This window comes from Hippopotamus amphibius, chromosome 17, assembly GCF_030028045.1.
Source record: "Hippopotamus amphibius kiboko isolate mHipAmp2 chromosome 17, mHipAmp2.hap2, whole genome shotgun sequence".
Classification (NCBI taxonomy): Eukaryota; Metazoa; Chordata; class Mammalia; order Artiodactyla; family Hippopotamidae; genus Hippopotamus; species Hippopotamus amphibius.
Window position 1 is genome coordinate 41950459 of NC_080202.1, and position 12959 is coordinate 41963417.

A 12959-nucleotide genomic window follows, 5' to 3' on the forward strand; every position below is an offset into this window, starting at 1 on the left:
TACTAGGACAAATGCAAAGCAGATTAGAGATGGAAATGCAAAAAAAAATCAACAATTCAAAAGACAGTGGGCAAGAGCTCTGAACGTTCAGCTTACAGAAAATAATAATGGATCTCAAGCACACGAAAAGGCATACGACCTTGCTCGTATTAAGAGATAACATTGGATATTATGTGAAAGTTTGATAACATGATGGTTGGGCAAGGCTGTGGGAAACAGGCACTGGTTGAGAAGGCTATGCTCTTCTAGTCTCTGTCTCTGGCTTGTCATTTCCAACTCCCTGGCAGCAATGATAACCAGATCCGTGGTGAGATTGTAGGACACTTGGACAAAGGCTCATCAGCCAGCTTCGCCCTGGTGTTGCCTGAATTTTTATAGGCACTTTGGTCTGTACACATGGATGTGAGCTGGCTGAGGGGGACTGACTCACATTAACCAAACTCACAATTGACAAAGGGAGATGCTCCTTTGCGATGACAGAACATGCACGTCTACAATCCAAAGCATCTCATTCTAAAGATCAAAATACCTAAGGAAGCTAAATTGGTGAGCACAGTAACGTGGAAGCAAGTAGAAATGTAGTGAAACACAGTGAGGGCCATAATAATTATCACAAGCCAGGAGGTGTGCTTATCTCTTTCTATATGTACAAATCACATTTTTATTTAATATTTATACATTCATTTATTCAACCAAAATATACTAAGTTTATTGCATGTCAATTGTATCTCAATAAAAGTTCTTAAAAAGAATATACTAAGTGTCTAATATATGCCAGGCCCTATTCTAAACACCAAGGATATAAATGTGGACAAAACACAAAGGTCTCAGGGCTTCCCTGGTGGCACACTGGTTAAGAATCCACCTGCCAATGCAGGGGACACAGGTTCGTGCCCTGGTCTGGGAAGATCCCACATGCTGCAGAATAACTAAGCCCCTGTGCCACAACTACTGAGCCTGAGCGCTAGAGCCCACGTGCCAGAACTACCAAAGCCTGTGCGCCTAGAGCCCGTGCTCTGCAACAAGAGAGGCTACCGCAATAAGAAACCCACGAACCACAACGAAGAGTAGCCTCCTCTCCACAACTAGAGAACGCCCGTGTGCAGCAACGAAGACCCACTGCAGCCAAAAATAAATAAATAAATAAGTTAATTAAAAACAAAAATAAAAAAAAACCCACAAAGGTCTCTGCTCTAAAGCTTACATGCTATTAGGCTAGAAGGCAATAAACAAATAAATGTACAAAATGTCAGGTATGTGCTATGGAGTAAAATAAAACTAGGTTAATGAGGGAAGATTAAGCACAGGACTATATGTTAATATTCTCATTTTCTAGATGAAGAAGCTAAGCTACGGAGAAGTGACTTGCCTGCGATATTTTCCCTTATGTTTGGTACTTACAGGTATACTCTATTCCAGGCATGTCTCAATTCCTAAGATTATGTCTAATAATTTCTCATCTCATTATCTTCAATGTGCAGATAATATTGGTATATCGAAGACAGAGGGTTAAGCAAGGAAGCCAAGTCAGGCACTAGGTCACATGGTTATCAACAGGTAAAGAGATTAGAGCCTAGATATCCGAAGTCTCTGCTCTTAACTGCTGCACCAGACAGCTTGTTCCAGTCTCTCTTCAGACAGAAGACCTGTGTGTCAGGCTCAGCAACACTTACTCTCATAGTGGCCTGGACAGACAAGAACAACTTCTCTTTCTTTGGCTGCCCGTTTCTAGGTCCCTCGCTCTTCATAGATGGATCCGACCTCTTCTGCTAACTAGCTGTGTAGTCTTCGGCAAAGTTACTTAACCCCTCTGTCTCAACCGCTCCATCTGTAGGTAAACTTGGAAAGTCTGATATAAGGAAAGCACTTAAGGGCAAAGCCTGGCCCAAACAATAAATGTTTCCTATTGTGTTGTCTACAGGCAATACAGTTGCTCAGTTTTTTCAGTGCCACAGCCACGACGCCTTCACTGGAACCTCGCTGGACACTAGGGCCCACATTCTAGACTAACCAAGATTGCCTCATTTGCTCCCTTTTCACTCCCTCAGCCCCACAAGGTAGGCATTAAGGTTTCCACTCCTCAGCCGGGGAGTTAAGGCTCTGGAGGTTAATGGGTGTGCCCTAGTGGCTTGCAGCCTGGCAGGGAGGGGGTCCTGACAACTAGGGCAGCAGTGTTTCCAGGGCCCGATCTCGGGTCCCAACTTCTCTCTGCAGCCCCTGCCAGGCGACACCGGACACGGACTCCTGGACTCCCAGCCTTCGGCTGGGTCTTCAGCCTGGACAGAGGCAGCCCATGGGATCCTACTGTCTTCCCAGTGAAGACCAGATGACTTTTTTTGTACTCGCACCAGTCTGCTTCAAATCAATTCCGCAAACCCCTTCCTCGGTTCGCCCAACCCCAACTCCGCTAAATTCTGCCTTTACGCGAGAGTTGTTGCCAAAGAAGAGCTCCGCCCCTGCCCTGCTTCGGCTCATGCGCGCGGAGGCGGTGCGGGGGCGTGGGCAGATCGACCCGTAAGGCCACACCTACCCGCGCGGAAAGGGCGGGGCACGCACATTAGAAATGGCAGCCCGAGAGGGACGAAGCCACAACATATGTAAATTCTCTTTTACAATTAGAGAAAAGATATCTGCACGAGCGTCTCGTGCAGTACCACCGGCAGTACTGTCAACGAAGCAAAAGAAGTGAGACCTCAAGTGGAGTGAGGAGTGACACGGTCACACTGAGTTGAATATGCGTGACGAGGGGACGGTGACAGCGATGACAGGTCTTGTGGCATCGCTTCTCGGTCTTTTGGCAAGATCAAGTGTAGTATTTGTTTTTATTGGTTTAATATGTGATACATTTTCTCATTAGAGGATAGTATATTAAATAGGTTCTTGGAGTAGGGAGTTGGAATATGGAGTTTGCTTTGTCCACTATCACGCATGGACTTGGTATTACAGTACTTTCAGAAATGGTGCACTCTTTTTGGGGAAATTTTTTTGGTTAAAATGTAAGATTTTGTTTTACTCGTTACAGTTTTTGGAGCTAAATTGCAGCATTTGTTTTTACTGAGCTTTAGAGATTTGTGGAGTAACTAGTTCAGTATCATTGGTTTTGTGTTTTCTAGAAAAACTGAACATGCAATTGGTTGTTATGGTTTAGTATTTTCTTTTTTATAAGTATGCACTTTTTACTTACTGTAGCGAAAGATAGACGTTTGTTTTACATGTGTTTTCGCGTTCCGGACAAGGGGATCCGGAATAATTTGTTTCGGATAGAATATTGCTCCGTGGCATCAGCCCTTGTAGACAAGATGGATGGTGTGCTGGCAGAAACAGGTACGCAGAATTTGTTGTGTAGAGGCACTATTGTGGGGTATCAGCTGAGACATGCCTTCCGAAGAAGAGACAAATTACTTTCTCTTTCAACAATAACCACAGAGAAGAAAGCACAGGGCCTAGGTGGCTTCTCACGGTTCTGGAAGCAACATGTTCCACACCAAGAAATCCTGCCTGGGCTCATAAACCACGTAACGCAAAATATGTTCAGCTTGGAGCTGGGCCTGGAGCAGAAAGGCCTCCAAAGCTCCCAAGCATGGTGAGGCATGCCTGGTATTTGGGTCACAGGACCCAGCGGACCCTATTGTGTTGGAAACAAGGGGCAAGTCAGTCAAGGGAAGTGATGGAGTTGGTGGCAAGCCAGAGTGGAGGATTGGAATGCGAATCTTTCGGGTTCTCAAGCCAGGCCATGGCCAGCAGCAGCAGAGAATTCTTCACCTTCTGAAAAGCAGCTCTTGACAAACTACTAGGCATTTGCAGAGACAGATGGTTACCATGGGACAGAGACCATGGATCTTGAACTGTCTAGCAGGACTTTAAGATTGTAAATTCCCTCAGGCCCACCGCAGCATCCATTCTAAGAAGCACGTGGTGTGTCAGGATTGAGCCTAGGAGGAGCTTGACAAACAACATACAGAGTGACTCCACCAGCCTTTGTAGTTGACCGCCCCAGGCCTGGCACAATGGGCGCATGAACAGTGGGTCGCTGTGGCAGCAATGGAGGCCACGATGGGTCCCACACTTCTTGGGGACTTCAATCCTGAACTCAATAGGGTCAATAGGCCCCAGCCATTTCTGGGATGGGTTGGGTTGGGTTGGGCTGGGCTGGGCTGGGCTGGGTTGGGAGAATCTGGGCTCCTCTAGCTACCGTCTTGTTTCAGAGCTTCTCTTTGACTGGCCAAGCTCCTGCTTCGTGCCTTTTTTTTTTTTTTTTTTTGCATCCCTGGGTGGGCCCTTTTTTTTTTTTTTTTTTGCATCCCTGGGTGGGCCCGACTTCTTCCTGCCTTCTTTATCTTTCAAAGCATTAACCCTCCCTACTATCAACCTCCTGCACTCCTCACTCTGTCTCAGCAACTTCCCAGATGACCCAACTCACACTATAACTTAGACTCCAAAAGTTAACTTTTTACAAACATTGATCAACTTATATAATTCACATCTGCACAATTAAAAAAAAAGATGAAAGAAACTGGGAAAAAATATTTGCAGATCTGTCACAGGCAGGGTTTATTTATCTCTGTTCTACAAAGAGTTCTGAGGATGTGATCCGGAAAAAAACAAACCATTCAATAAAATATGACTAAAAATCACACAGTTCTTGGGGAAGATAATAAGTGATTTTTTAAGGACAGAAGGGAGTAGTGATGAGAACGGGTCATGAGCAGGTCTTAGGAGATAGTAATGTTTTTCCTTAATCAGAATAATGGGGGCTTACCTGGTGGCGCAGTGGTTAAGAATCCACTTGCCAGTACAGAGGACACGGGTTTGATCCCTGCTCCAGGAAGATCCCACGTGCCACGGAGCAACTAAGCCCACGTGCTAAAAAAAAAAAAAAATCAGAGTAATGGTTACAATCGTGTGTGTAATTTGTGAAAATTAATCATTTTATACTTCCAATTAACATACTTTTCTGCTTGTATGCTATGCTTCAATAAAGTCTTTTTAAAAATTAGTAACAATAAATAAATAAATATGATTTTTCACATGTGAAAATATGTACCACCCAACTATAAGGAGAGAAATGCATATTTAAACAGCACTGAGGACTTCCTAGGTGGTGCAGTGGTTTACAATCTGCCTGCCATTGCAGGGGACACGGGTTTGAGCCCTGCCCCAGGAATCTACCACGTTGTGGAGCAACTAAGCCCATGCGCCACAACTGTTGAGCCTGTGCTCTAGAGCCCGTGAGCCACAACTATTGAAGCATGTGCCGCAACTATTGAAGCCCATGCGCCTAGAGTCCATGCTCTACAACAAAAGAAGCCACCACAATGAGCCCACGCACCACAATGAAGAGTACCCCCCACTCGCCGCAACTAGAGAAAGCCCGTGTGCAGCAACAAAGACCCAACTCAACCAATAAAAAATAAATTAAAAAAAAAAAAACCCAGCACTGAGATATAATTTATAACCTATGAGTTTGGCAAAAATGCAAGAGTCTGACGACATGCCAGCTTCCCCAGGCTGCAGAAATAGGAATTGCTTGAGACCTCTCTAGGCAGTCCTAGAGTCCCTGTCCTGACCTGTTAATCCTGACTCCTTTGGGGCAACGATATCAGGGACCCTGAGGGTGCAACACCTTAGGGAAGACACATGGTACCTGGATGAGACCTGGTGCCAGCAGTAACGCTTCAAGCACAACTGTGTGTGCATGTCTATTTGAGCAGGCTACAGCACATGGTGGGGAAGGGGTACTGACTCAAGTTAACCAAGCTCCCAAGGGGCCCACGCACGCACTAGAAAGTGAAGTAAGTCACCTCGACGGGCGACACTCCTCTGCAGGAATGTAACTGTCTGAAGGTCAATCCCCAGATACCTGGGAAACCATAAAATGGCAACAGAGGAACATGGAACCAAGCAGAGAGGTCATGTATTGAGGAAGCCTGAAGAGCCATCTTAATAACCATGTGCCAGGGGCTGGCTAAGTGTGGTTGACATAATATCTAGTTTAATACTTATCCACTCACTCATCCATTCCACAAATGGATGTAGGTGCTAGGCACTGGTCTAATGTCTGGGACAGAGTGATGGAAAAAGCAGTTTAAGTGGGACCTTCCCAGTCACTAAGGATGGTGGGGGGGGGGGGAGTGGCAGTAGGGGAGGAGGATGGCAGGATCAGACACAAAGCAGATATATAACGTCAGGTCTGGTGCGAGCTATCCACAAACTTAACACCAGGTTGGGGCACGGAGGGTCGCCTCCAGTGGCGGTGGGGAGGGAGGTCGCTCCAAACAGGCCCTGCCATAGGTTTTCTTAGGACCGGGATTCCCGCGAGGACATGAAGGTTCAGAGACGTGTGTGGCAGAACCGCTCTTTCTCCCTAGTGGTTGCTCGTTGAGGACTGACTCCTGACGGGCATGTCCAGAGGGCCTCAGAGCTAATGTGTCAGGAAGGTTATCACGGTTCCCTGAGAAAGACTGAAACAGAGATCGTCCCCTTCCCCACGGGAGAGGAGCAAAAGCCAGGCCGGCAGAGAGTCACAGAGCCAGGAGCCAAGGCAGGGTCAGGCGGGGACGTGAGCCCAGATGCCGCCTGCCCTTATGGAAACCATGGTTCCATGGGCCTGGCGCCAGCAAACCCGTGTGTGTGTGTGTGTGTGTGTGTGTGTGTGTGCGCGCGCGCGCGCGCGCTCCAGGGGCCACCCTCCTCCCCTCCCAGGTGGACTTCCTGTTCTCACGGCTTCCCTCTTGTAGACTCCATCCGTTGGCCGGGCCTGTGCTCCGGACGCCGTGGGTGTCTTGGGACAGGGTGATCATCAGCCCCGCAGGTCAACTGCCTACTAGCTGTGTGACGCCGGGCAGGCTTCTCAGCCTCTCTGGTCTCGGTGATTAGGACTGCGCAATGGGGATGATAAGAGCGTCAACTCGCTCTAGGGTCTCCAGGCTCCAAGAGGGTTCAAACATGCCAAAGAACGCAGGGCAGTGCCCGGCACGTGGCTGTCGTGCGATCGGGGACCATGCCCCTCGGGCTTGGCGAGGGCCGACGGTGCTCGTCGCACAGTCCCTACAGCTCTCTAGCGGCTTTGCGGAGACCGGAGGAAAGAAGCGAGCGGCCGCCTGGCCATCCCGGGGTCTCAGGTAAGGAGGCTGGGGAGGCGGGTGGCACGGAGACCGGTGCACAGTCCCGGCGGTTGCTGCCCAAGATCCCGGCCCTGTCCGTGGCACAGCCACGGACCCCGCGGCTCACCTCGGGCTTGGGGAGCCCGCGGCCCGCTCTGGTCTCGCAGCTCGGGCCGCCGCGCGCCCGCGCGCCCGCTGCCTTCGGGCGGGAGCGGGCGCCTGGGGTGCGTGGGCGGGGCCTGAGGCCCGCGGTCGCGCGCCCGAGGCGGAGGGGGGCGGGACATGCAAAGAGGCGGCCGTTCTCCGGGGAGGGCTGGGCGCCGGCGAGCACACAGGGATGTGAAAGCTGCCCAGGAATGGGGAGAACAAGTGCAGTGTCACAGGTCTGGAGCGGACCCGGGCTAGTGAGCGAGGAATGTGGCCTGCGGGTTCGGGTGCTCGCCGTGCGTGTAATGGAGATGAAGGCAGGACGGTGACAGCGCTGCGAGGCTTAGGAGTATCGCTTCTCGGTTTTTATGGCTAAGATCAAGTGTAGTATCTGTTCTTATCAGTTTAATATCTGATATGTTCTCTACCCGAGAACAACGTATTAAGCGGGTTTTTAGAGCAGGGAGTTGGAATATGAAGCTTGCTCCGTTCTCTCCATGCATCCACCTGATAATGCAGTATTTCCAGGAACGGTGCATTTTCTCTGGGAAATTATTCGCGGTAGAAAAGTAGGTCTTTCTCTTTTCGCGTGAGTTTTTCGAGACCTATGGTTTACTCACTGCTGTTGGCTTATATGGTCTGCGTTGCGATGGTGCGTGCAGTCTCCATCCGATTGCTTTCTGCAGAAAAGGCCGTTATTGTAGCTGCTCTCTGGGGAAGTTTGGTTAGTGCTTGCGTTCACAGCATTAAGTAGCGCAGGGTGGTGGGTGTTGCTTTTTTTGTGTCACCGTGTTTAAAAGCTTTTTCTTTGCTTTTCTTCATTCTGTAGCTTGCTGTTCTCCGTTTTCTGTTTGGCTTACTTACCCCCACCCCACATCTCCCGGCTTCGTGCGTTTTCCTACTCCTCGTTTCCGAGAGTGAATTCTCAGCAAGGATTTCTGATTCCCTTTTTCCTTAGTGATTGGGGCGCAAATGGAAATAGCACAGCACTCTGCCCGGGGAAAAGGGGTGAGCTCAGATCCGCGGCAGCTTTACTGATTCACTCGCGCTCATTTCACTCCCCCCCAAAACTCCTCCCAGGAAGAAAGGAAAAGAAAAAAAAAGAAAAGTTCGGCTGACCCCTGAGGCACGAGGCAAAACAGCACATCGGCCGGTTCGTGAGTGTCTCTCCACATGACTGATCTCAAAAAATACAGGCCAGAGTCGGCCTCGGTGCCTAGGAGGCGCGCGGCCCACTGCCACCTATCTCACCGCCTACGACCACCTTCCTCTGGCCTCTAATGCACTAGGCCTGCCTGTGCACCGGACTGTGACCAGTCCCCCTGGCGTTCGTACGGAGACTCAGCAGCTGTCATACTGCGAGCGGGCACCTGTGTGGGAGCGGCTGCGGCTCAAGGCGGCTTGGCGCTCACCGTGGCTGGGCTGGGCTCTCACTTGTCCTTTGGGTATGTGCCCTTGCCGGCTCTGTGCGAGGTTGAAGTGCGAGCTGGTGAAGAAACAGCTGGGCTGGGCTCAGGCCAAAGGACCATAGCTCCGTGGGCCCCAGCTTTGTGGCTGGCGGCCTCTCAGGCACAGTGGCGACCCATCCCGACTCCACTCTTAAACGTGGTGAAGCCTCAACGCCAGCTCGCGCTAGGAACTTACGCTTACCACATTGTCACATCGGCCCCAACCTCTGAGCCCTTCCTGCAGGCACGTCCTCTGCCACATAGAATACAATGAGAGAGAAAAGCTAGCTAGCTCTTCCCTTCTCACAAGGAGCAGGAATATTAAGTTTCCTTTCTCCCCACTGCAGGGCCCAGAAATCAGCGGCTTACTTCCGGGGTCCTCTCCCCTCACATCTTCTCCTCTCCAACACCTATGCACTGTTCTCCTCGCTCCTACCTACAACCGCACGCAAGCCTGACACACTCTCGACCCTGCCAGCGGCTTACGAACAAACAACCACGCAGCCCCTCTCCGCAGGCGCGCACTGACTGCAAAGAAATTGGCGAAGAACCCACCAGCACCATCACTATGAAAACTGTCATTTAGTACCAGCATAGGTATGCCCCCGAGGGGGTGCACCGTTCCTGGAAGTACTGCAATACCAGGTCGATGCGTGGAGTGGACGGAGCAAGCTCCTATTCCAACTCCCTGCTCCAAAAATCCATGTAATATATTGTTCTCGGATAGAGGACGTATCAGATATTAAACTGATAAGAACAGATACTACACTTGATCTTAGCCAAAAGGCCGAGAAGCGATGCCCGCACAGTCTCCTTCGCCACCACAACCTTCCCCTCCCACGTCTTTCACCTCACGGTGAGGAAAGTCATCCTCAAACTGAAGGCCCGCCCTTTCCCCTGGACTTCACAGTGTCCTATTGCCACAACTTGTAAGACATACATACTTTCTCAGATTGTTTACCTTACTGGGGGCTTTTCGGCTTTCTCTTCTCCCATGACGCCCCTGGACAAACATATGAGCAATTTGCATGCCCCGCCCACACACGCGCGAGTTCCCTGCTCCCCGTGTGCGCCCTCTCCCGGTGGAACCCAAACCAGCGCGTAGCATTCCGCTCCTTCCGCTTGGTTTCCCTGGAAACGCCCAGAACCGGAAAGACGTAAACGGTTCTACCAGCGTTTTCTTTCCCGCGTTTCTTGTGCTTCTTAAAATGTTGCCGAGCATACAGCTCCGTTGAAAGATTTTTACAGCGGCCACCCACCCACCACCTGTCATCATCTTACTGTTGTGTATTGTGTATACGTACACACACGCAGGTGAGTTGCCTACGTTGAAGTAGTAAGGTCAATTTTTAACAGAGTCGTTTCCCACCGTCCTTTATTGTCACTTCTATAAAGTATTCCCAAGAAGGCTTAAATATAAGGAAAAACAAAACAAAGCAGCCCCTTCTTGTGTGCGGGCCTACATTTGTTCCGGAGAGCAAATGTGCATGTCTATTTTCCCCTGGATACTGAGACATAAGGGGAGCCCCATCAGCCTGGCTGTGTTTTTCGCCAGCTACCTGCAGCGCAGCGGCACAGGGGCAGCCCAGAGTGGTTAGGGAGGTGGAGGCTGGCCACGTGAGTGTGACAGCGCGGGCACGGGGCGAGGCAGCTGGGGGGATATACGTGCAGGGAAATTGTCTGGGTCAACGCGAATGCGAGGACATAAGAGGGATGAGGCGTGGCGGTCAAAGGTGTGCCGACAAAACAATGAATCAATCGTCAATCGAAGACAGAAATGGGACGTTTTCTCCGAGCCCACCTGAGGACTATAACCGGGGAGACGGTCTTTTTCAGAGCTCTGAGGACTGTTCTGAGGAGGTTGTGTACGTGTGTGCATGTGTGTGTACGTGTGTGCATGTGTGTATACGTGTGTGTGTATTGCCCCACGCGTGGTTTGTGGGATGCAGTCAAGCACACGTCTTGGTAAAAGGTGACGGCTACTCAGAAGGAACGGATATCTTAGTTAATGGTCTCAGTGCTTTCCTCAGTGTGGGAAGCATGCAAGAAACTGGGTGCATAAAATGTTCTCCTGAAAATATCTGACTCTCTGAGGGCTGGTTCTGCCAGTTTCCCGGAACACAGAGGGCCTCATCCTGATCTCAGCCCTGAATCCCTTTCAGGGGAGGTGGTACTAGAAGGGAGGGAGGAGGCCCAAATGGGCAGAGGGAAAAATTTTTTGTGTAAATGTTTCTTGTCTTGCCCTAAAATATGAATTTTATTTCATCAGGTGGCAGGTACCAAAGGGTATGGGAGGGAGGGAGGGAGGGAGGCGGAGGGAAGGAAGAAGTTCATTGGAGACTGTGATGCTTGGAGTGCAGGGGGTTAAAGCACTTGGTACAGATTAGATCTAGGGTTGAACTGTTACCAAGCAGGGTTCTTGGCCTTCCCCTGGCGATAGAAATTGACTAGAGGCCAGACAAGAAATTCAGGTGAATCCTTACTGGGGCCCCCGCTGCAGCAGGGGAGAGTGAGAACACAGGACAGGCTCCCTTGCTTGCTCCCTTGCTGGTGGTGGTGGGGCGGGGGGCGGGGGGGGGTCAACTTCTTCCTTACATGCGGTGAGGGTAAGGGTGTGTCCTGGGGGGTCGGGCTGTCACCGAGTCCAAGCGAGTCCAAGCTCGCTCTGCTCTCTGCTCGCTGCACGACAGGCCAATGGCTCGGAGATGACGTGTTGAGGCAAGGAATACAACTTTATTCGGAAAGCCGGCAGACCGAGAAGATGGCAGACTCATGTCTGTCACAACACCATCTTGCCTGATTAGAATTCAGGCTTCTTTCATTCTGAAACGGGAAGGGGGTGTTGTTGGTTCCTGCAGGCTTCCTGGTGCCAGAATCCTTTGTTCTGGCAGCTGTCCACGTGTTGCGGAAAACCGATCCCACCCGATCCCACGAGAGACCAAGCATCACACTCAGAGGGTTGGAGAACGCAGGTTTATTGAGCCGCTGGACCCAGACGAGCTAACGCTCCAAAATTCTGGGGCCCCGTTTCCGGGGAGTCTTTTCCTTATGTAGCTGTAATTGGTACAGACTGATTGGTTGGTTGGTTTAAACAACACGCTAGTTGAGTCCTCGTTCCAGGGCGATTGTGTGGCTCCACGGCCTTCGTGGCTACGGAGTCCGAGTGGGCCCTAACCTGGGGTTCCGTGGTGACCTTATATGGCTCAGGGCGGTATCTGTCTCTGGGGGACCCGGTCCCTCTCTATGAGTCAGGTTCAAGTGGGACTCTATAGCACCCGCCAAAGCTAAGAGGCACTTACGCTCCCCACGGGGACACGGCCCGGTGGGCACCTGAGTGGCCTCCTCTTCGGAGGGGACACCCATCCTTGTGTGTCTTTGCGTCATCGACACGGGGGGAGGGGGAGAATTGGTTACTGATTTGATTTAGCAATTGTGTCCGTACAAATGGCCCTTTTGCCCTAGGGCCCTCCGCCAAAGTTTTCTTAAAATTTTAAGGCTCACTCTCCCCTTCCGTCAGCTGACTCTTTGAGCCGACTGATTGAGAAATTAGGTCTTCCCCAAAAGACTTGCCCCTTTTGCCAGACAGATCTGCACCTCTCTCTCTAGGTCCCCTGGGCCGGTCCGTGTGGAGCGGCACACGCTGACGTGTTCTTGTATACTTTTGGATTCTCATCACGAGGCCGCCTTCCTCTGTCAGCTTTCCTTCGTAATCCCGATTCCCCAAGGATTCCAGGCTCTTCCCTTAGGCGAGGAGTACGCATACTGCTCCTCCGCCTGCTCGGTGCCCTCGAGAGGGTCCGTCACCCCAGACCCCCTCCGGAGCCCCGCCTGAAGTTATTCCTCCGCGAACCCCATTACAAGGGACCGCCTCCTTTCAGTCCCTTCTCTCTGAGAACACTTAATGATCAGGGCCATCTTCAGGGAGGCACGTAATCGTGCTGTCTGGGAATACTGGGCTTTCCAGGTGTGGCGACATCAGCGCTACCTAGGTTATTAGGCCCTAAGACAAGGCCCTTTCCCTGCCCGCCCCTCTCCCTCCTGGTCAAAGAAATAAATTACCCTTGTCAACAAAGGGGAGACAACGTCATCTTAGGAGGAACTTGCTTGTACCTTTGAGAGGTAAATGTCTTATCTGGTCATCTAAGGAACACTTCTCTCTGCTATCTTTTTGAATGAAGATGAAAAACATTTTAAATAATGTAAAACTTGACTTGTCAAAGATAAATAGAAATGCTAAGTGTCTTTTCTGCAAATAGTAAAA

At 50.6% G+C, this 12959-nt stretch overlaps 1 protein-coding gene and 3 non-coding genes across 25 annotated transcripts in view; 3 read left to right on the forward strand and 1 right to left on the reverse strand.

The window, feature by feature from the left end:
- The first annotated feature begins 2547 nt into the window (after positions 1 to 2547).
- LOC130839942 (uncharacterized) overlaps positions 2548 to 12959 on the forward strand; it is a 40184-nt gene continuing 29772 nt past the window's right edge. For 16 of the 22 annotated variants that reach the window (XM_057714773.1, XM_057714770.1, XM_057714774.1 and 13 more), the window contains exon 1: positions 7333 to 10012. The gene's annotated coding sequence lies outside the window, so the exon portion shown is untranslated. Of the gene's footprint in view, positions 3325 to 6724; positions 7122 to 7332; positions 10013 to 11248; positions 12818 to 12959 lie in introns of those variants that run through there. The other 6 variants (XM_057714764.1, XM_057714762.1, XM_057714763.1 and 3 more) reach the window with 6 other exon arrangements.
- On the forward strand, positions 2779 to 2971 carry LOC130841146 (U2 spliceosomal RNA). The gene has a single exon (XR_009050184.1). It is a non-coding gene; the product is annotated as a U2 spliceosomal RNA (small nuclear RNA).
- On the forward strand, positions 7602 to 7794 carry LOC130841140 (U2 spliceosomal RNA). Its single transcript, XR_009050178.1, has one exon. It is a non-coding gene; the product is annotated as a U2 spliceosomal RNA (small nuclear RNA).
- On the reverse strand, positions 9307 to 9497 carry LOC130841131 (U2 spliceosomal RNA). The gene has a single exon (XR_009050169.1). It is a non-coding gene; the product is annotated as a U2 spliceosomal RNA (small nuclear RNA).